This window comes from Siphateles boraxobius, unplaced genomic scaffold (genome assembly GCF_051911475.1).
Source record: "Siphateles boraxobius isolate OS27281-9 unplaced genomic scaffold, OSU_SipBor_1 20, whole genome shotgun sequence".
Taxonomy (NCBI): Eukaryota; Metazoa; Chordata; class Actinopteri; order Cypriniformes; family Leuciscidae; genus Siphateles; species Siphateles boraxobius.
The window spans coordinates 15,610,697-15,631,710 of NW_027508811.1; the positions used below are offsets into that span (position 1 = coordinate 15,610,697).

Consider the following 21,014-nt stretch of genomic DNA (forward strand, 5'->3'; position numbering starts at 1 on the left):
AGAAAAAGGAGAGAGAGGGATGTGTGAGACAGTAAACATAGAGCGATTAAGACAGACAGAAGGAGAAGGCCCAGCCACCACATTCTCACACAGAACTGCGCGAAAGCTGCAGGGGTCAGACAACCGTCTGATATCTTAAAAACTAACAAAATAACATGTCTGTAAAACTGTCGCATGCTGGATCTGTACTGTACCTCACTCGTGCCTGCTTTACGATCTTTACTGCACAGCAAAGTCTTACAATACTAAAGACAGTCAAACAAGTGGACAGATATGTATCTGTTGCTGTACTGCTTTTTAAAACAATGTGATCTCACTTGTATTGCCCAAAATTGAAAAGTAATACAAGCAAACATCAATAAACAGACAAATAAGCTGTGTGGGCTTATAAAACTTTAGAGCTGCATGTCTTCACTTTTCAAAGTTTCAAGCGAGCAGATGAAAAGTCAATCTGCAACTGATGCTCTTCAAATTAGCAGATAAGATGTCTGTAAGATGTCACAGCTTTTTTGGGCCATTGTGAGTCATAACTAAAGCTAAAGAGAGTTACTAATGACTGATATAATACTGATATATGATATATGTCTTTAAATGTTTTTGAAAGAACTGATCAAAAATAATTGTTTACATTATCAAAAATACAGTAAAATATTGTACAATATTGTAAAAATATTATTAAAATTTAAAACAACTGTTTTCTATTTTAATCTATTTTAAAATATAATTTATTCCCGTGATGGCAAAGCAGAATCTTTTTAGCAGCCATTCCTCCAGTCTTCAGTGTCACGTGATCCTTCAGAAATCATTCTAATATGCTGATTTGCTGCTCAAGAAACATTTCTTATTATTATCAATGTTCAAAACAGTTTTTTGCAGCTTAATATTTTTGTGGAAACCGTGATGCATTTTTTTTTCAGGATTCTTTAATGAATAGAAAGTTCAAAAGAACAACATTTATTTGAAATAGAAATATTTTGTAACATTATAAAAGTCTCTGCTGTCAGTTCTGTTTAATTTAATGCATTCCCCTCTGTCTTCATTGTGTATCATAAACAAGGAAAGAGGCTGAATTTAAATGAACAGTCACTGGCCAATGCAAATGATCTCATAAAGGCCAACAATCTCACCCGATATTGATCTATCAATCAGCATAAAAGAGCAACTTTACGAAAATACTTCATAAATGAAGTATGGAGTGTGGGTGACACACTTCAGAGCAGGCAGAGCTGTGGGTTTCAGTCCCAGCGAACAGCAAAGAGGCGGCACACACTCTGAGAAGCTTCTTTATGTCATCCAGAGTAACAAGACAACCCACATTACAGATTTCCACAGGCACTGATACCCCTGTTCCAAAGCACTATATCATGCACTCATATTCATACTTTTTACATTAAATGGGAGATACATTAAGGATGGATTTATGAAAGCTTTGCACTTATTTAAACAGAAAATACTAAGTAGTTTGGCACTAAAATAAATTCACTAAAAAAATACCACAGTTTTTGGAGTAACTTACCTAACATGTGCTGTGATATGTACTAAACAAAAACAACAACAAAATGTGTGCAATATACATAAGGAAAGATAGAAGCTTCCCTTAAACTTCTCCTAAATGTCAGACTCCTTTTAAAAAACAACAGCTAAACAGTAGCATAGAGAGGAACGCAATTCAAACCGGTTTGACCAGAGGGGCAGAAGTCTTAGAGCACTATGTGAAGGTGTAAGATAGGTGCACACGCAAACCATTTAAACGAAAATAAAACTCAAGCTGTAGGTGACGTGAAATGAAACTAATAAACAGTAATTATTATTCTTCCTTCTCTTTTGACTAAGCAGGTAGAGTCATATCTCATTTTAAGAGACTAGATTGTAAGACAAGCTATTTTATTTGCAACTGAATTTGGGTAACTGAAACTTATCTTTAAAAGACAAAATTCATCTCTGGAACAATATCCAATTCACAAGACTAACTAATAAGTCTAACTTTGCAGCTTAAACCTTATAGGAAAAACATGAGTGGCCCATCAATATACAATGGTACAGAATTACTTTGTCCACTCACACAACACTATAAAAGTAAAAAAGGTGAATTCTCTGGACCTTGAATGTGACATTTACGATTAATTGAGGGGAAAAATCTCATTTTACTTCTGTGACTGTGTTGCAGGAAGGAAGTGCACATTTAAAGATGACACGGAGAGTACAACATGTAAATGTCACAGAGTCAGGTTTTTTTGTTTTAAGGAAATAAGACAGCAATATGATGAGCAGACTGACGAAAGCAGGGGTTGTAATCTACTCTGCTTAATGTGAACCGTGCATACACTAGAAAATCCAACTGGACCTTGATCCTCTGAATTTACTGAGTGTGTGCGTGTGTGTGTGTGTGTGTGTGTGTGTGTGTGTGTGTGTGTGTGTGTGTGTGTGTGTGTGTGTGTGTGTGTGTGTGTGTGTGTGTGTGTGTGTGCTTGCATGCGAGTTATTCGGACTTTGAATGCCAGTGTGTCTGACAAGGATAGCAACTGCAAAATAACTGCTTCTCTGAGTAGCAAAGAGAAGTCACAGTTTCAAATAGGTCTTCACAATAAAGATAAAGAAAAATCAGTTTAAGTTATGAAAACAATGTAGTATTTTTCACAACATTGTGATGAACTTATCACTGCAGGTTGAGACTTAAGATATTACATTAAAAATTAAACTGATGTTTAACCCAGCAGTTTTTTTTACAGTAGTTTCAAGCAAATTTTCAAAAACAAAGACAAACAACTTTGCTTACACACTGATACAAGAAGACACTGTCCCTCAATCCCCCCACTGCCATTTTCCAGCATGTGAATTTGTTCCATGACGACCAAATACATTTACCATAATCAGATGCCAAATAAAATCATCTGTGTCAAAGCTATTCAATGCCAATTTACCATCTAATCTAAACCAAAGAGCCCATTTACAAGCCATGTCTAATTCAACAGTGAAATGAACATGCATCTTTATACACAAATAAGACTGCCAAAATCATCATCATAGTATTAAATTAATATCTTTGTTTTCATTCATTTAACCTGTCACAATAATTTCAGTTAGCCTACAACTTCATCAGCAGTTACATTCAAAGTGGGTGAAAAGTGTAATGAACAGGCTGCCACTTTAATTTTTTACCTACAAATAAAAAAAATAAAGCTTTAGTTTCCAGTTACAGTTACTAAGGTCCAACATTATGATTTATGTTTAAAAATATATATATTTAAACGATTTCAGTGTAAAGTCTCTGTCTGGTTCTGGACCTCTGTCCCAGAGCTGAACTCTTCAGCCAATTGGATCTGTATCTTTAATTTCAGTAAAACAGAGCGCAAACATAAACATTTTGAAACATCAAGATGTTTAATTGGATTTAGCTGACCACTCGGTTCGGCTACAGAGCGGTTCTGCCTTGGGTTGCGACATGCCTCTGAACTTTCCGAAGATCGAACCGACCGCCAGACAACAATGCAAGAATACATGTATGACTGTTGCCTCTGCTATGAGCAACATCAGTGACGCCGCAGCGTTTCCACGCCACTTACATGATCTCAGTTATTTATGAATAAGCCGCACGCTTACCTCGTCTACTTCAAGTGGAGGAATAAATTGAAGCATCGGGATGGATCTTTGTTTTATTGTTGACAGTCGGTACCGATAAAACTCTCGCAGCTGATGGGGAAGGTCGGCAGTGAGTTTTGTGGAGAGAGAAAAGGACGGGAGACTATAAGCGAGCCCCGAGTCAGTCACTGTGACCGACAATCGCCTCCGAAAGCGAATGACGTCGAGACTTGTGCTCGACTACACAGAGCCTGGCCTCGGAAAAGTCCAACCCCTACACACGCAACCACTCCCTCCACGCGTCCACCTACTAACTCACGGGCTGTGTCTCAAACCCTAAGCGTGCTGCCTGCCTAGATAGCGTCACGGATGCATTGAGAGAGCTTGTGTGAGTTGAACTGACGCCGAATCCGTTAGATGAAGCAGGCAGCTCAATAGGTTTCGAGACACAGACTTTGTCTCTCATAACACATAGGAAGCATAAATAAGACAAGTTCTTATAGTCTACATGTGCTTTTTCTTCTGAACCTAGCAGGGCCGGAAGCTCTAAAAAAAGTATGTAGGTTTTTGTCAGTGAAAGGTAATTAAAGCCTTCAGGAGGTCAAACTATATTTCACATGAGTGGTTTTATTTAATTTTTTATGGGTTTTGCTCAAAATTGTAACAATTTTCTTCAAATAAATATGAAATAAAAAAATATAGTGAGATAATGGTTAATAGGGTGGCAATTTTAGCTTCATTTAAAGTGATAGTTTACCCAAAAATTCATCATTTACTTAAGTTGTCCCAAACCTGTATCAATTTCTTTCTTCTGCTGAACACAAAACACTGAAAATACTATGGAAGTCAATGAGGTCCCATCAACTGGTACCCATACTCTTCAAAATATCTTCTTTTGTGTTTGTGTATGAAAGATATTCATACAGGTTTGGAACAACTTGAGGGTGACTAAATGACAGAATTAGAATTTTTGGACAAACTATCCCTTAAAAATGTAGCCTGTCATCACAAGCTGCAAAGGACATTATTTGTTTGATCAGTTTTACTTTGGTATACAGGGTTGAAGGTTGAAAATGAGGAATGCAGTCAACACGACAGTTTGTATTAAAATAGAGAACATGAAATGAGATCATTTACTTGTCTTCCCACCATGCTGTAAAGTTCAAATTATGTTTTTTTCACAAGAAATGTTACACTTTATATATATATATATATATATATATATATATATATATATATATAATTATAATTATCAATATAAATTCAATAGATGCTTTAATACTTTTAAGTCATGAGATACCAAAGTGTCATGCAAATGATTAAGGCTGATAAAACAAAATGTTCTTCAGTAGATTTCATGTAATGAAAAATGGTTTCTTTGTGAAGAGAGCAATATGCATGCTTGACTCCAGACAGTTGACAACAGCTGTATACTGTACTGTAAGACCTTACTGATGATGCTCTTACAGGGCCTCAAGCTATCAAACTGCCACCACATGGCAAAGACAAGCACTGCATGGTTCGTTTATACTGTATTCCCTACACTAGAACTCCAGCTGTATATTAACAGTTAAAACACAGACAGTTCAATGAAACAATATGATACAAAATTTATAATAAACAGCTCAAATGCAGAAAGCATTTTCACAAATTTGTTCCAATCATGCCTTGTTCGCAATAAGCTCAATATCAATTCTGCCAAGAGAGTTACAACATCATAGAGAGTATAATATCTGATGCAAAAAAGTCATACATTCTGTAAATGTTTAAAACTGCCTAAATTATTGCTTTGCCAGATATAAATACACATAATTTTAAACTGGACATAAGATGACATATGAGATCATAAAAGTGCCACACTTGTTTTAAGCAATTCATCATCCAAGAATAAAATCCTTCACTGTCTGCTCTTATTTTTAGACGTGATCCACTATATTTATGTGGCAATTAAGTATTATTTCCAAAATAAATACGCAACCCAAAAAACATAAATAAATTATCTGAGAGAACCAACATCGTTTGCACAGTTCAGCAATGCAGTGTGATTTATTGCCACCACTGCAATAACACAGGGCACGTATCCATACGGTGTAAACCGTTCATGTACTATTGCCAGTGCTTTTGGCAATGAGACATTATGATGGGCACAACACTCACCTATTTTAAGTCTCAGCCAGTTTAGGATGTTGCCTGTTCGAATGTCAAAGAAAGCCTTGCTTGTGCACACACCAACACCAACTTTAACTTTATTAAAGAGGAGCTATTATGCCCTTTTACAAAGACTTGACTTTGTTTTTGTCGTTTTCTAAAGTAGGTTTTCATGCTTCAACGTTCAAAAAAACACATTCTATTTCACATATTTTATATTTATGCAGAACCTCTCTTCCAGTCTGCTCTGTTTAGTTCCTGCATCTATGAAGCCACTCCTTCCAAAAAATTGCATTGTGCTCTGATTGGTCGGCTGGACCAGTGTGTTGTGATTGGTCAACCGTTTCGAGCATGTTTCTGTAATGTCACAGCCCTTACCCTAACCGAAATTTCAACACACTACTAAAGCAACTCAGGCCTCGTCCCCTTTTTGCGTATGGCTTGGGCGGGAATTATTTAAATGAGGAATATAATGACGTCCATTCCCAGAAGAAAACTGAAGACTACGAATGAGGCGTTTCAGGGAGTTCAGAATCAGGGCTTACTGATATAGTGAATACATCCCTTTAGAGTGTACTTTGTGCGTTGTATATTGTAGAACTTTTTCATGCTCAAACAGCAATATTACACACTGAAAAAGTTGAAAATGTAAAAATGCATAAACAGTTGTGGTCAGAATTAATGGCACCCCTGGTAAATATGATCAAAAATGACTGTAAAAAATCATTCTTTGATCTTTCATTCCAAAAATTAACAAAAATCCAACCTTTCATTAAAGTAAAATAATTGAAAGTGAGTGGTAAATCACTTTATGAAATAAATGCTTTTTTCCAAAAACGCTGGCCATAATTATTGGCTCCCTGTTATTAAATACTTTTGGTAACCGCCTTTTACCAAAATAACAGCTCTACGTTTCTTCTATAATGCCTGATGAGTTTGGAGAACAACTGGAGAGATTCTGTATGGAGGAATGGTCTCTGATCTCTATGGAGGAATGGTCTCTGATCAGAGACCATTCCTCCATACAGAATCTCTCCAGATCCTTCAGATTCACAAGTTCATGTTGGTGGTGCTTCTCTTCAGTTCACCCCACTCAATTTCTATAGGGTTCAGTTTAGGGCACTGGGGCGGTCATGGCAGAAGCTTCATTTTTTTCTCAATTACCCATTTTTGTGTTGATTTTGATGTATGTTTTGGACCGTTGTCCTGATGGAAGATCAAACCACGTCCCATTATAAGATTTCTGGGAGAAGCCGTCATGTTTAGATTTTTTATCTGTTGGTATTTGCTAGAATACATAATACCATGTATCTGAACAAGATGTCCAGGACCTCCAGCAAAAAAATAGGCCCACAACAAATAAGATCCGGCAGTATATTTAACCATAGGCATGGGGTACTTTTTATCCCTGTTTGCACAAAACACATCTAGTGGGTTTGCTGCCAAAAAGCCTTTTTTGTTGTTGTTTCATCTGACCACAAAATCAGGTCCCTTTTGAAGTTCGATTCATGTCTGACAACTGAATATGCTGGAGTTTATTTTTGGAGGAGCGAGGAGGATTTCTTGAAACCCTCCCAAACAACATGTGGTGATATAGGGGTTGTTTGATATATTTTACGCTTTCTGACCCTCAAGACTCAAGTAATCTCTGCAATTCTCCATCAGTGATCCTTGTAGAGTTTTTGGCCACTCAAACTCTCCTCCTCACCGCACATTAAGACAATATAGACACACATCCTCTTACTGGTAGATTCGTAACATCTTTAGTTGATTGGAACTTCTTAATTATTGCCCTGATGGTCAAAATGGGGATTTTTCAATTCTTTAGCTATTTTCTTACAGCCACTTTCTATTTTGTGATGCTCAGCAATCTTTTGATACACATCAGAACTATATTCTTTGGTTTTACTCATTGTGATGGATGATTAAGGGAATTTGGCCTTTGTGTTTCCTCATATTTAAACTCCTGTGAAATAAGAAGTCATACAATTTCATGTTTCTAGTCACCCTGGTGTGCTAAAAAAAAGGAAAATATTAACGGGAATATACTTCAGAGATATTTTACTAAAATTCTACTTTTCTCCGCGCATACATTGAGTAAAGCCGCCTCACAAACAGCCTGTGAGTAACAAAAGTTCTTTTTCACGGATTATATCGCTTTTACAGACAAAAACAAGCAAAATGATGTCAAAAATGTCGGTCTTGGTGAGTATCCAACACAGTCGGTTATGTCTTAAATAAGCATAAAATGGATGTGACAGTATAATGAAAACAGGATCCTTACACTAGCTCTTAAAGTGACAGCAGCCATATGTGTCTGTCATTAATATTGTTGTCAAAACAACAAAAGATAGCTTTAATTATAAGGAATCTGGATTTATAGTCGATGTATTTAATTTAGTCAGGACTAAAATACTACCCAATGTTATTTTACATTTAATTACTTTAAGTTTCTGTAGTATTTCTGAATACTAGTGCTAGACCTATTCAAAAACTTTTCTCTTTATTGGTAGGCTTAGGCTATCTTTATTCTATTGTATTTATTTGTTTAAAATGATTTCAACATAATGTAAAGAAAATACTGTGTTTGGTGCACATTCCAACACTTATTTAATTTAACCCTCATTGTTTTTAAATAGTTTTTCAGTTATCACAACTGTTATAACACTTTATTCAATAAAGATATTATTGTTACAAAACTCTGCTCAAAAGAAATTTAAATTTCAAATTGATCCATATCGTGATACGTATCGTATCATGGCTTTAGTATCGTGATGCGTATCGTATCGTGGCATTGTTGGTGATACACAGCCCTAATATTTACCAGGGGTGCCATTAATTCTGACCACAACTGTATGTAGGTCTTATTTAACATCTAGAGCCATGTACACATCGATGTTACACTAAGCTATACGGCCCTCAAATATCACAAAAAACATTACTGGAGTAGATTTGAGACCAAAAAATCTGTGGTGTGAATCCATGTTCTTGTGCCTATCTCTGAGTTGTTATAAATGAGGAGGAGAGCTGAGCAGAAGGGTGGTTCTAAATAAAGATTTCAGGTCAAAAACAGGAAATGGCTCAGTGAGCAGTCGAGGTGGACGGAGAAGTGCTGGCCGCTGGGCGGCATCTACAACATCCCCTTTGTTCCCCCCACACTAAGCAAGGAAACGCAGCCGTCCCATTTCTCTCTCTCCCCCTCTGTTTCTCTGTCTCTCTCTTTCTGCCCTCCCTTTCTCTCCCTCGCTCTCTTTCTATCCATCTGAATCTCTCTTGCCTTCCTTTACGAAGCCTGTCTTATATATTGTAACAGTGTATAATCATTTGTTGTGGGAACCTACCAAAAACTGCCCCTTCAGCAGGAGCAATGAACATGGCACGTACAGTGTGGGCATTCAAAACCATGAGTCACAACCAAATAATGAGCAACTGCTTTATTTCCTGGACTAACCCTACTATGATGTGCAAGTCTTTCATATTTAAGATATTTTTGTATTACATGCACATGAACATAAACAAAAATCATAAACAAAGACTAAAAATGCTACAGTAAAAACCTGTTAATTGGTTAACAATAAGTTCCCTTACTCTGTAAAAAAAATGTAAAAAACATGTAATAAATCTAATGGGACATTTTATGTAATTTATAAATTAAATTACAATTTTTGAAAAAGAACAGGTCGTTTATAATTTACAGTAAAAAAAAAAGTAAATTGTCATTCCTAGAATTCCCTGTGGCACTTCACATTTCATGTTTTTTCACTGAAATAACTATTTCTTTTTAGTTTTTTCTTATCAGTTCTGAGTTTTATGTTACACCTTATGTTGTTAACTACATTTTTATTACATTATATAGTGCTGTGTGTTACCATGATGGTGTTTTGTATTTGTGTGCATGGCACTTTACCTCAGCTTGTGGTGAGCTTTGATTCAACATGTGGCTTTCTCATTAACACCTGTATTTTTTGGTGGTTGTGTATATATAATAAAGGTATAAAACAGAATTAGTACTTCAGTAGTATTTTAACATTAAATCAGTTAATGAAAAACAGATTTTTACTGAAAATGTATTTTCAATCTGTAAAATCTCAAATATTGTTACCGTATATTTTTATGAATAAAGTTGTCAACCACATGCCAAGTTTTTGCTGTAAATTTCACTGTTTGTTTTTTTACAGGGTGTTGATAAGTACAGTATTAAGGGATATTCACCCAGAAATGAAAACTCTTACCTTCATGTCCTTCTTATCTCTATATCTTTCTTCCGTGGAAAGGAAGAAATGTTTTTTTTTTTTTAATGGTTGCAGATTTCTAACGGTTGGATTCTCTCAAGTCTGCACTAGATGCATCCTCGATATCAAGAAAACATACTTTCATGAGTCCTCTGTACTTGCGTTCTCGAGTACTGGAATTTTGTTTTCGAGGGACCGCTCTTGTGGCTAGTTCATATAACTGAATTCCTAGAACTAACAGTGCGAAAGCACCTAAAGACGACATGAGGGTGTGTAAATAATGCAGAAATGTGAATTTATGCGTGAACTGTCTCTTTAAGCAGCAGATCAACAGGTCATGCCTGACTGAAGTAAACGTGAAGGCTTCTGTTCCATGATATGATTACAGATATTTGGTGTTGATATCACCAAAAGAGGTGTGAAATCATTCTGCTCTATTACGCACATTAATGCAAACAAAAGAGCCGCTTGATTGCAGTGCTGTTAATTACAGGCCTCTTTAGGGTCCCAGCTCTGGTGCCAGCAGAAACAGCCCTGACTACACTCCTGCTAAACCCTCCGCTCCACACCACAGTCCACTCCACTCCTCCTCACACGCCATCAAGTACCCTTGGCACGTCTGTCTACCTCATTATCTAATTTGGCTCATTATTATGCAGACACACTTCAGCAGGGGGTGCTCCCTCATCTTAACGCCATAACTGATTGCCGCCATCGATAAATAGCTGCTTACATCAGTGGCCTGGAAGAATGGTCACTGAGAAAGTCAATGAGATTTTTAACAAAAATCTTCTTATGTTCACCAATGTAGCATTTATTTGATCAAAACACAATAAAAACAGAAATATTGTAAAATATTATTAGAATTGTTTTAATATAAGTAAATATAAAATATAATTCTATTTAAATATATTTTTAAAATTATTTCTGTGATGGCAGAGCTGAATTTTGAGCAGCCACTCCAGTCTTCAGTGTCACATGACTCTTCAGAAATCATTTTAATATGCTGATTTGGTGTTCAAGACATTTCTTATTATTGTTGAAACGGTTTTGTCACGCGCTGCCTCGACTTGATTATCCACAACAATAAGGACACTAGGAACCAAACAGAAATACATCACAGCACGAAACTTTAACACAAGACAAAGAACAGATGAAGACTGAGGGTTTAAAAACACAAAATGACAAGGGGCTAAATGAAGGACAGGTGTAGGTGATTAGTTGACATGGTAACGACAATACTACAATGGAAACAGGAATAAAATCACAGGAACAGAAACCAAAACATCAAGACAAAAGAACATAAAAATAAAAGTCCTTGAATCGTGACAGGTTGTGTTGCTTAATATTTTTGTGAAAACTGTGATACATTTTTTCCAGAATTCTTTGGTGAACAGCATTTATTTGAAATTATTTGTGACGTGTCTTTACAATCACTTTTGATCAATTTAATGCATCTTTGATGAATAAAAGTATTCTCTCTTTTTTTCTCAAAAAAATTTAAAAATCTAACTATCCCCAAACAATGGTAAAACTGTAATATTCTCAGTATATATATTCACAATTTATTTGTTGGTGATATGAAATTAAGTTATTCAAAGCACTTTTAATTTTAATTACATAAGTTTTGCATATCATTCCTTGTCTCATTATTCATGTTGAAAAATTGTTGGATTGAAAAAAAGTACTATTCATTTCTCTATGTAAAATAGAAGAAAAAATCTGTTCCAATAGTCCGCTTCAGTGGATTCATTTTTCCCATCAACCTGCCAGGGACTACAGATGAAAATTTGCCTATATGACTAAATCTGGCACATTTACATGATGGACTTAAGTGCTCATGTAAATTAATGTGCATTGTCCCTCTTAAAATAAAATAAATAAAATTCAATGATTCATCATCACACAATTTCTGTGACTGCTCATATATAAAAATAAATATTTCTTAAATGTAAGCAAGTACATATTACAATTTATTGCCACATATTGGTATATTGATGCATATAAATTAAAACAATCATAAACATTTTAAAACCTTGTTTCATTTAGTCTAAATTGTTTTAAAACTGTTTAAGTGTTTTACTTATCTAAAGATTACTTTTTTGCACCAATGGCTGTTTGGTTGAAATGATGTATCCTCTGAATGCAAAAAGGGAAAAAAAAAACTTTTCTTGGGAGATTTTCTTGACTATATTGCCCAACCATTGTAGCCAAGAAAGTTGAGATAAAACCAGTCTGAAATCTGATTCCTTTTTGTTCCTCATTTATTTATTATTTGCCGCGCTCTGCATGTTTGAGATGCACCGTGTGCCAGGCTGTCGGATGACCACGACATGATTCTCCCCCATGAGAATCCAGCTGCCCACTTTCCCTATGGCCAACATTATAGCATTTCCCAACAGTGCCGCCTCCACATCAGACTCACTCACACCCGCACGACTCACCTCTTCCACTGCATTCATGTGCGAAGCAATGCTACAAATCTTGAGTCATGCAAAATTTCAGAAAGAGAAATCAGTAGAGAAAACTGGGAGATATATGTGTGTGTGTGTGTGTGTGCGTGTGTATGTAACACTCTTGCAGATAGTGGGCAGGTAAGGAAAAGAGGACAAGATAAAGAGCGGAAGCACAAAGAAAACAGATATTTAATTATAGAGATCATCTTAACACGCGTAGAGGGGGAATTTACAAGTAAGCCTAATAGCAATTTACTGACAACAGTTATTTTGAAATAAGCAGAAAATGTGAGAGCTTGATAACAATCATCATCTCAATAACAAGGGAACAGAAGATAAATGAAAAAGGGTTATTTCGACTCATCCATCACTGCTCTCCCTAAGGTGCTGTGTATTAAGGCAAAGAAAAACAGGCTGCGCTATGAGGCAGGCTGTGCTTTACGGGGGAAAAAATTGAACGAATGTTGAACTTTGTGTACACATGCTTGTGTTTTATCCCTTTTCCATGGTGATTATGTAGAACAATATTGATATAACACAGGGTTTTCCTATCCTCCTCCAGACATTAGTAGGTTTGCACGTCTCACATGAACACGCTCACATAAATACACTTACACACCCCGGCTGGAGCGAAACCAATGCAGTGATGGTTGTGGTTTTGGAAGTGGACTCCATATATGACAGGACATCATACATCATGCTGCTTTTCTTTTTCATTCTGTGACTCTCCTGGCTGGCGCTGGAGAACTTCAAAACGCTCAAGATGTGTTTATTGGGAGCCAAATTTTTGAGTGGACACAAAGACCCAGAACGAGCGGAAAGGTCTTACATTAATGGCATAAAGTTTTGGCACAGAGTATCTTCAAAAAAAATCCTGCAGGAAAAGGAAGATATTTCATTAAAGGCTGGTGCCACGACTAAAGGGAAATTCTCTATGGGAGGATAAAAAGATATTATTTCAACAGGAATATGAAATATGAAAAAGGGACAATGTCATTCTTTCCCCCCTCCCTCCCCCCGCATCTATTAATTTATTTACAGATAGTCATATACTTTAAAACTATAACTCATGCAATGACTTTTATGATATTTTTAATTTGAATAAATAAAAATTCATTTTGATTAATTTTGAGGGGCATAACGTCTAAAATTACTGATACAACTGTCCTGATATCATATTAAAGAAAGAAAAAGCCTCATTATTAAGTTGAAATTCATGAAAAGAAAACTGTTATGAAGTTAGGCATAATCGTTTATTATTATTTCTTAGAAAATGCAGAAAAACAACATAAAACAGGAAATTAAGAGGACCCCTGTCAAAGTTAATATATCGCTTAAAATATGAAATAATTTTAAAAAATGCAAAGTTAGTTCAGGTTGTAAAAACTCATGGTGCAATTCACCCAAAACATATATATATATGCTGATTTGAATAATTCATGATAAATGTTTTACTTTGAAAAACTATATAAAAATTAATAATTAAAATGTGTACATTCTTTGTACATGTATTCAAGGTAAGGAAAATACTTTTTGCTTGATATGGCTACACCACACATAAAACATTACATTTATACATTTCTTGGTATAAAATAAAAAATTTGATTGTATTTTAAACTAGATTTTTCAATGTTTTGTTGTAGTGGACACTCTTATTTGTCATTGATACACTTTCAGCGTTTGTATCCACTGGCGCCATCAAAACGTTTATCACGCATGTGAGTAATCTCCCATCATGTCTGTAAATACGGTTTAAATAAAAGCATAATTACATGGGCGAGCACGAAAAACTGAGCAAGTCTTTCTGGTGTGTGTCTGTGCACTTAATGCTCAATGAATTATTACATTCCTAGTGTGCTATTCATAGACTCACGACTAATGTATCAGTACCAAACCCATGTTTGGAGAGACAGTAATTGCAGAAAACAGGTAAGTTTGTACAGTGGTCAGGTCACACTTGATGGCAAACATTCCCCCATCATGACTTGCCTTTTTCTTTTCAGGCTGATTAATTCAATAAACATTCCAGCCCTGGAAATTGCACCGTCAACAAAAAGTGAAACCGTTTTTTTCTAAACATATCTTATATCTGTCTTCCTCACATCAAACAGTTGTTTGATGGGGTACGGTTGACAACAAACAGCACCACTGATTAAAAAACCATGAATCTATTAATATTAGTCATAGCTGAAGATGGCCTGAGTCATAAAAGAACATTGTTTTCACCCACATGGCAATAGTTTTCTGCTACATGGCTTCAAACTAGAATGAGGACAAAAACAGCAGGTTTCAAATGAAAAAGATCAAATGTCTTGATGAAAAACAACTCCTTGCAAAAAGCAATCATTTTGGTATTTAGGGCTTCTGAATGCCAGCACCTCTGTATTCAACATGTCTCTAGTGTTTTTAAAATTGTGGGCTCCTAAAGAATGTCTCAAATCCCCATTTTCATGCCCCCCTAAACACACACACTTAATTTTGGTATTCTGTGGTTGACTGCTTCAGTTATTTTAGTTTCTGTTTACTTGCTGAAAACACTACAGCATTTGTTGCCGTGTCTGCTCTCTCTGAAATGGCCTGTTGAAGAGAATGAAGCCACAGATGTCACTAAGAACATCAAACACAGAGAAATGAAAGGCACCAGAGTGCTTAGGATTGTGGGTAATGAAATGATTGGACGACCCAGCCTGGACCAAAGCCACAGCTCATATATGTCACTAGGGATAAGAGCTACACCAATAATCAATGATCACAGTGTGATGTTTTCATAACAGTAATAACATTAGCCAAATTCAGAGTTTCATGACCCAATTTATGTCTTGTAAAAGAGAAAAATGACACAATAATTCCATATTTGTAGTCCAGACTCCCCTGAGCCAGGCCATTATGGGTACATTGTACAGCCTGGTCAAATGTGGTTGTTTGAGGAGCACAGTGGAGTAATTTTTGTGGTGAGGAGACTGTTTACTATGGACGGAGGAAGACCCCTATGGAGAGAGTTTGCTGCTCTAATAACTAAGGTCCACTACAAAACAAACACAACATTAAGGTCACTAAGAACATTGTGCTGAACATTGTGCTTTACTTGTAAATTCTGTGTTGGTGCACAGAAAATTCTCAAAACAAATGTGCAAAATTGTAGCTTTAGGGGCACAACACAACACTTATCAGAGGCTGAACCCTTAAAGGGACAACTTTATACAACTTAAATGTTTATTGTACTACCTTAAGGGTACATTCGGTTCAGTATGCTTTCTGTACACCAGATGGAAAACATTTAATTTATTTTCTTTTTTTTATTAAACAGCGATTTACAAAAAAAAAGTCTTTAAATAAAAATAAAAATCTGTCAATAGGCCTACCACTGCGACTGGTTGCAACATATTATTTGTACTGCCGTTTATAATGCTGTTGTAAATAGGGAAGGAGATTTGAATGCAAAATATTGGAGCAAAATGTAAATTTATTTAGAATTATTGTGCTTTCATTCTATCGTGCTCTTATCTTTTAGACGCGCATGGCGCTGGCGTTCCTCCGTCAGTAAAGTTTAATGGAGACTTGCTTGCTGTGGATGAACCTTTATGCAAAATGTAAATACAGGACTTTCTAACATTTACAGAGAATGATATAGGCTAACCATAAGACATAGGTTATGCGCTGAAGAAAACAGGTCTCAGATGGATTAAGCAGCACACGCATCTGACAAGAGGTGTATAAGAAAGTTCAGCACGTTCAAGTAGTCACGTGACTATAGAAAAACATTCTGTGAATCAGGTCTGACAGCATATTAACCACTGCACAGAAACTCTATGTAAACACACAAGCTTCAAGTTTGGATTTTGAACTGCTAAATCCTTCAAATAACAACCTCTTTGCAAAGCCTGATGATATGAGAGGTTCACTTTAACAATCAGTAATGTAATAATGTGCAGCCCAAAAATTGAATGAAATGATCTTACAACCATTATTAGTCCGTATAATTGCATTTTTCCAGTGATATAAATGAGTTTTAACAGCCATTACTCCAGTCTTTTAGTGACATATGATTATTCAGAATTCATTCTAATATGCTGATTTGATGCTCAAGAAAAAAAATTCTTCTTATCATCTATGTTGAACAGTTGTGCTGCCTAAAGTTTTTGAGAAAACTGTACTATTTTAACTAGAAACAACAAAAGAAGAGCATTTATTAAAAATATTTTGTAACACTATAAATGTCTTTGCTCAAATTAATGCATCCTTCCTATTTTTTTTTTATGTGTATATATTTGCTATCACAAACTTTTGAATTGTAGTGTATGTGGCTTTAACTCTCTACGTCTTGTTCCATTTCTGTATGACAACATGCAGCATCCTCTTCAACACAAAGCCATCTGAACTAATTTGCTTCAGCAGTCACTGACTTTATCTTTGTACTAATTGCACTCACTTAAACAGTGATTACCTGACCTTCATGAGAGCACTACTGCCTCCTCCGGTTAATATCAGCCTCCTTTTTCCTCTCTTATTTCCTCTCTGACACACACACACACACGCATACATACACACACTAGGCTGCTGTATCTAAGTATGTGCCTCAGGGCTTCTCCGGCAGAGTGAAAGAGAAAAGCTTTGGCCATCACAGCTGTTCCAAATGCTTTAGTCCCCATTGCTCAGCAACAGAGAACAAAACAAAAGCACATCCCTCCCCTCCAACCCTTTCCATCTCCTCCCATCCTATCCAGCACCACTGCCACATTGCAAAGCGTTCGCTCTGCCCCTGCCCCTGCTCTCACACACACACACACACACACACACACACACACACACACACACACACACACACACACACACACACACACACACACACACACACACACACACACACACACACACACACACACACACACACACACACCTTCTGTCCTCATACCCTCACCCCTCCCACCATCCTCACACACAAACACCAAGTCCTTTGTACACATTCACTTGGCAAAAAAAAAAAAAAAAAAATATATATATATATATATATATATATATATATATATATATATATATATATATTCTGCACTAATAGTGATTAGTAGTCTAGCCAGAACAGTAGTAGGAACAACAGACAACTCATGTTCTGCTGAAGCAAACCATTAACTAAACAAATCAAAGTGAATCTCCATTCAAACTTTTGTCGCTTCCTGAATAACTTAATAAAGTAAACACATTGTCACAGGTCTAATCAGTCAACATGACTTTGGGAAAGACAGACTGAATATATGTGGCTAAAAGAAAAAATGCAATTTTATTCTGGACTATGTCTAGACAATGGCTGCAAAAATTCAATATATTCAGCAAAAGCGTAGGCCCAGGTTAAATGTAAACACGAAGAGCATTACTTTAACTGACATGGTAAATCTAACATTGGCATGAAACATTGAAGGTATTTTTAAGGTTTCTTTCCCTCCCTAAGGCAGATATATTGCTAGTCACACAGGGAGGCCGAGCCACAAAAAAGTGGTCCAAAATCGGCTAATATTGGTTTAACAAATGTCTGATAACTGATAAGACACTAATATATTGTGCATCCATAGTAGGGGTGTGTAATATTGACAAAAAATTATATCTCGATATGGAAATATTAAATGATTATTTAAAAAAAGAAAAGAAAATTATACCTATAATATTAAACTAAAACCACCAGTAAGTTTCACAGATTCATTCAGGAACGAAGCAAGGGGCTATCTATGAGAATGAGTTATTGAATCATTGACTTACCCGATCTGTTAAAAAACATGGATTCATTCAGTATAGAAACACTGCTGTATTGCTCGGCGACACCATTTTTGTTGGTGAAACAGATGACAATATTGTGTCTAAAATGTAAGTCAATTCATATTCAATTGTTTATTGCACTGTTGTCAATATCACATTTGCAATCATGCTGATATTCAGGTAAATAAAACAGCACTCTTACTTGTGTGATATTGTTATATCATGATACACAAATAAAAAAATAAAAACTCACACAGGGACATTTTTACCCCCATATCTTAAATGAGTGTGATATTATCATAGACAATGCATCATATACTTCCCTAATCCATAGTGAAAATGTTTTAAAACTTTTGCCTTATTTTCAGTTTTAAATTAGTCTTTGAATCCCAGATTAGAATGAATTTAGAATGACCAGAACATGACCTTTGTTTTTTAAACCCCACTCCAGGTCTGTAAAAAAACATAGACAGTCAGAAGGAGGTTGGTGGTGTCTCTGTTTGTATGTTGTACTCAGGCAGGACAGTAAGTAGCTGTCTATCTCTTACTTCCAAACTTTATTTATGTTGCCTACCATGATGAGGATTAAACAGAAATGCAATATGTGTCTCCTATCAGAGCTTTAGGGTATTCAGTTTCCTGTAGCCAGCTGACAATGCCTATCAAACACCAGGTCCCAATGCTGACAACCCACCCAATCAGAAGGGCGGGAATCTCATATGGCACACAGTGCCCACAGCCTTTTCTCACACTCAGCCATGATTTTGACCCTGACACGCTACGTGAACGAGGTGGATTAAATATCGAGCATCTGTTTGAAGAAGTGGTGAAGGCGTCTCTCTCTCTCTCTGAGACAGCTGCTGTGCTATTATAGAGCTAGATGCACCGATGCTTCACACCTCAACACTGAACCCATGATAATAAAAAAAAGTTTCTCTAAGGTTTCTCTCCATAACCTTCATCTATATTAGTAGTCTTCAACATTTTCTGCTGGATCAGGCACTCTGCTACATAATGTATAAAACTGAGTGTTGCATGTTAAGCCTGATCTATAATATATGAAAAATGCAACAGTGTATCTACATTGTTATGATGCTTACATGGCAAAGTCATTTGATAAAATGACTTACATTTTGATAAATAAAAACGTTTTATGTGGGTGTGACAATGAAACATTTTGATGAACTTAATTTACATTTAAGGTTGAATTAAATGTACTTTTTAATTAAAATTTTATTTTAGTTTAAATTTGAAATGAATATTTTACAATGAACAATGTTCCTTTTACGGTAAAAATTAAGGGGGGAAATTGTCTTACATTGACACAAAAAAATTTTCACAGAAATTGGAAATCAAATACTTGGAGGATTACCTGTTGGAGCCTCTTGATCTATAAATTTTGACTCTTTTTTTAATCATAGAGTTGGAGTATCAGTGCTTTTCAAAAAACTTTATCAAATTAAGAAAACAGGCCATCATGCCATCAAGACGTTTTGAAAGACCACTGCTAACAAGAGTGAACTTGCTTCAGCACCTCAGTTTCATTGTTTCTATGTTAACTTACTGTACTGAGAGGCCTTTTTGTACAAGATAGTAGTTATTTTACAGCATTTGGCGGTGGAAGAAGAGAAGTTGGCTCAATGCGGTGTGATAATAGACAGTTTTATAATAAGAGTCGACTTTGCTCCACTCCACAGACATAATGAGGAGGTTGGGCGAGAGAGGGTCAGGCATGTGAGAATGCGCCCTTTATTCCAGCAGCTCAGAGCCTCACTAAAGCCTCTGTTGTGCGGGCCTGGCATACATTTATGACACAGGGCACCAAACCAGCGTCGGTTCTGCGTCTTTGACTACAAAATGGGGCTCAGATGTTAACACATGGTGCACACAGTGCAATGAGCCCACAGCAGTTAATCAGCTGATAATTATCGTTGGTGTAAACACAATCAGGACCACAGGCACCAGAGTGAATGTGGAATGACAAGAGGTTTATTATTTTTTTAAGTATTCTGATAAGGTACCAAGTGTGCAAAGTAATGACACCTCATGTAAACATGGTATAAATCGTAACTAAACCTGCACATCAAGACATATCTGGTATTGGTGGCAGAAAATAATAAGCTGTGCTTTGTGTCTAGTTGTTGAGTAGGGTTTTGATCTCTCTTGCTGTACTCAGTGTCCTTCTGCCTGTCTGATAAGATCCCCGAGACAGACACACCCCCGGATTCTCCTCATCTATTATTCAATAATATCAACAATTCACAGCACAATGAGACTGTGGGAAGAGACTATGAAAAGCTACAACAACGCTTTGCCTCTGACATACAAAGAGATCAGGCAGCATGCAGGAGTTTAATGCCTATGTAGGCTATACTTGTTTCTTTGCATGAGGAAATGAACGAATGCTAATAGATCAATAAACACATTACAGTAAGAATGGTTTCAAAAGTGGTAATTTTGGCAAGACAAATTTTGAACTAAATCCATTCTGGAGGTTACTCCCACCTTCAATGGTAATATATGTATTTAAATAAAAATGCTGTCATCATTCACATATAAGAAGAATGTATTGCCTGTTATTTTGATTGCAGTTAAAGGTGGTGAATTTTTCAAGCAGAAAAAAAGTACATATTATATGTAGTCTTTTATATAGACTGCAGTGCAAAAGTTTGGGGTCTGTAAGATTTTTTAAGGTTTTTAAAGAACTGTTTTTGCTCACCAAGACTGCATGTATTTTTATGAAAAATATAGCAATAAAACAAAACAAAATATTGTGAAATACTACAATTTAAAATAATGGTTTTCTTTTTTAATATATTTTAAAAAGCAATATATTCATGTTATCATTACTCCA

General features: G+C 36.0%; 1 protein-coding gene across 4 annotated transcripts in view; it reads right to left on the reverse strand.

Moving 5' to 3' along the window:
• The window catches only part of sertad2b (SERTA domain containing 2b), a 45,031-nt gene that overhangs the window by 14,411 nt on the left and 9,606 nt on the right, over nucleotides 1-21,014 (reverse strand). The window contains exon 1 of one of the 4 annotated variants that reach the window (XM_077237081.1): nucleotides 3,601-3,847. The exons of 2 other annotated variants lie outside the window; for them this stretch is intronic. The gene's annotated coding sequence lies outside the window, so the exon portion shown is untranslated. Of the gene's footprint in view, nucleotides 1-3,600; nucleotides 3,848-21,014 lie in introns of those variants that run through there. One more of the 4 variants, XM_077237080.1, reaches the window with a different exon arrangement.